Raw genomic sequence first — 3,914 nt, 5'->3', positions numbered from 1 at the left:
ATTTTTTTAAAATATCAAATGGCTTCCATTGCACACTGACTACCACCTAAACTCGTTGGCTCATGAGTCCCCATGTGACTTGGCCTTCCAGTCTGTCCACCTGTCGCTTACTAGGCTGCAGCCAAACCCCTGCCCACCTGCCTTTTTGTCACCCCCTTGGCTTTATTGCCTGAGGATGCATCGAAACCTGAAATGCCCTTGTTCGCTTTTTTATTGGCCGTGCCCGCTAACACGAGCTGCAAGAACCAGGCTTCGCGAGCTTTCCATGGTAGCCCCAGGGGTGGCACAGAGTAAGCCTGTATGAAAATCGGCCGGAGTCCTGCTAGAGGGACGGGGTGTTGCCGCTTTCCTTCCGATTTTAACACTTCTGAGACCTTCACGGACGGGCTGCTGTTGGATCGGATCCCCACTGAACCTCATGTCATTCGGTGTGGGGCTCTAAAGGAATCAGGACCAGGAGGGTGTACCTTCACCATAGATAAGGGGTGTCAAATCGATAACATTAGTGGCGAAACCCTAGGCCAGAAGCAGTCTCCTAAAGTCGTCGTGAACACTTTTCGGCGCTATTAAACATCTCTTGGAAAGTTCTAGTCAAGGAGAAAATAGGTTTTTGAAAAAGGAAATCATTATTTGCAGGACGCCTTCATGGTTCAGAGTTCAGGCTCTGGGGGCGACGGGGTGACTCCGTCGGTGAGGCGTCCGACTCCAGCTCAGGTCATGAGCTCGCGGTTTGTGAGTTTGAGCCCCACATCAGGCTCTGTGCCCACCGTGCGGAGCCTGCTTGGGATTCTGTCTCCTTCTCTCTCTCTGCCCCTCCCCCACTCACCGGTGCACTCTCTCAGGAAATGAATAAACATTAAAAAAAATTTTTTTTTTAATTAAAAAGAGTTCAGGCTCTGGAGGGGCGCCTGGCTGGCTCAGAAGAGCACATGACCCTTGATCTCAGCGTCATGAGTTTGAACCCCACCTTGGGTGTGGAGATTACTAAAAAGAAATTTTTTTTGGTAAAGATCTCAGGAGCTGAACTGCCACTCTAAGCCACTCTCCTAACGGTGTGACTTTGGAAAACTTGCCTAGTCTCCCATGCCTCATTCATGAAGTATGTAGGAAGCACCTACTATGCGCCAGGCGCTGTGGTGGGAATACGGAAGAGGGCAAAACAACGTCCCCAGTCCTCTTGGGGAAAGTACAGTCTCGTGGGGGAAATAGACGATAAAGAAGTAAAACATATTTAAAAAATAAAGTAGGGGCGCCTGGGGGGGGCTCAGTTGGTTAAGCAACCAACTCTCAGTTTCAGCTCAGGTCACCATCTCACGGTTCGTGGGTTCGAGCCCTTGCATCGGGCCCTGGGTTCTCTCTCCTTCTCTCTGCTCCTCCCCTGCTGTGTCTCTCAAAGTAAATAAACATTAAAAAAAAAAAAAAAAAAAAAAAGACCTGCCTGAAGGAAAGGAGAGCCATTTTATTTTTAATTTTTTTTTTTTCCCAACGTTTATTTATTTTTGGGACAGAGAGAGACAGAGCATGAACGGGCGAGGGGCAGAGAGAGAGGGAGACACAGAATCGGAAACAGGCTCCAGGCTCTGAGCCATCAGCCCAGAGCCTGACGCGGGGCTCGAACTCCCGGACCGCGAGATCGCGACCTGGCTGAAGTCGGACGCTTAATCGACTGCGCCACCCAGGCGCCCCGAGCCATTTTATTTTTGAGAGAGAGAGCGAGCAGGAGCAGGGGAGGGGCAGAGAGGGGGAGACACGGGATCTGAAGCAGGCTCCAGGCTCCCAGCCGTCAGCACAGAACCCGACGCGGGGCTCGAACTGAGAGCTGTCCGCTGGAGATTGGCAACACGGAGGTGATCGTAATCTTGACAAAAACAGTCTGGGTGAAATAGAGGGCGCGAGACCCGATGGGAGTGGATTCAAGAAGAGACCGGGGCTTCAATCAAAATAATTGCACTCGCAGGCGCCTGGCCGGCTGGATGGAATGCACGACTCTCGATCTCGGGGTGGTGAGTTCGAGCCCCACGTTGAGTGGGCTTAGAGCTGACTTGAAAAAATAAATAAAAAGAGAATCGGAGGAAAGGAATTGGAGTCAGCAAGAATAGGGAACTCCAGAAGGTTTGCTTAAAATGCAGGGAGATGGAAAGTAGCTAAAGAGAAAACAGGACCGTGGGTTGGTTGGTTGGTGTTTTTCTCCCTGTAAGATAAGAGAAATAGAATGATTGTTTGCTACTGAGTCTCTTCTATGTGTTGTTGGGGTTGTAAGGATTGTATGAATCAAAACATGGCAAGTGCTTGGAACTGTTTCCGGCACGTAGTAAATGCTCAATAAATATTCACTGCTAGTTTTGTTATAAAATTATTATTAACAAATAATACTTATCCTGAAAGCCTAAGAGTTTCAATTACAAAATTATTGGGTTTAAAAAAAAAAAAGAGTTTAATGTTTGTTTATTTTGGAGAGACAGAGAAAGAGACAGAGCATGAGCAGGGGAGGAGCAGAGAGAGAGAGAGGGAGACCCAGAATCCGAAACAGGCTCCAGGCTCTGAGCTGTCAGCAAGGAGCCCAGCACGGGGCTCAAACTCACAAACCGCGAGATCATGACCTGAGCCAAAGTCGGACTGGACGCTTAACCGCCTGAGCCACCCAGGTGCCCCACAAAATTATTGGTTTTAATGAGATCTCAGTAAGATAGCAGGCTATAAAATATACAAAGGTCAACAGAATTTCTATACATTACCAATAACTAGTTACAAATTTATAATGAAACTAATTGTTGGTTATAAGATCAACATAAAAACTGTAATGTAAAAAATTCTATCTACAGTGTCCACTTCTCTATAACACACCAAAAAATAAGCTTAGGAAGTGTGTGAGAATTATTTTTAAAAAATCTTTTTTGAAGACCATAGAAAAGATCTGACTAAATCAAGAAAGATGTATGTTCCTTGATGGAAATGCTCAATACTGTAAAGATTTTAGATTCTTCCACACTGAGACAATCTCAACAAAATTTCTAACAAGATTTTTAATGGAACTTGGTGCTAATTCTGAGTTCATCCGGGAGAGAAAATATGCATGCAAGAATTAAGAAACTTTAGGGGCGCCCGGGGGGCTCCGTCGGTTAAGCATCGACTTCGGCTCAGGTCATGATCTCACGGTTCATGAGTTCGAGCCCCGCGTCGGGCTCTGCACTGACAGCTCGGAGCCTGGAGCCTGCTTTGGATTCTGGGCCTCCCTCTCTCTCTGCCCCTCCCCTGCTCACACTCTGTCTCTCTCTCAAATAAAGATTAAAAAAATTGAAGAAAAAAAAAGAAATTTTGGAAACTTCCTTGAAACAAACGTCGAAGTATATTATAAAGCTATAAGATCTCAAACTAATACCTGAAGAAGGTAAGCAAATAGATCAATGGAACTAAAGAGTCAAGAAACAGAACCCAGACTGTGTGGGAATGCAATTTATAATACTGTTAAAAACTTGGATAAGAGGGGCGCGCGGCTGGCTCCATCCGTGGAGTGTGCAACTCTTGATCTTGGGGTTGTAGGTTCGAGCCCCACCTTGGGTGTAGAGATTACTCAAAATAAAATATCTTAAAAGAGGAAGAAGAAGAAGAAAACTTGGCTAAAGGTGACCCGTCGAGTTTTTAAAAATTTTTTTTTTTTCAACGTTTATTTATTTTTGGGACAGAGAGAGACAGAGCATGAACGGGCGAGGGGCAGAGAGAGAGGGAGACACAGAATCGGAAACAGGCTCCAGGCTCTGAGCCATCAGCCCAGAGCCTGACGCGGGGCTCGAACTCACGGACCGTGAGATCGTGACCTGGTTGAAGTCGGACGCTTAACCGACTGCGCCACCCAGGCGCCCCGCGTCGATGTGGGTTTAAAGTGGGTTTTGACATTTACAACCAAAAAAAAATCT

The sequence above is a fragment of the Herpailurus yagouaroundi genome, unplaced genomic scaffold (genome assembly GCF_014898765.1).
Source record: "Herpailurus yagouaroundi ecotype Mexico unplaced genomic scaffold, PumYag 205, whole genome shotgun sequence".
Classification (NCBI taxonomy): Eukaryota; Metazoa; Chordata; class Mammalia; order Carnivora; family Felidae; genus Herpailurus; species Herpailurus yagouaroundi.
The sequence above is the reverse complement of the archived record's forward strand: the minus strand, read 5'-3'. Positions refer to the sequence as shown.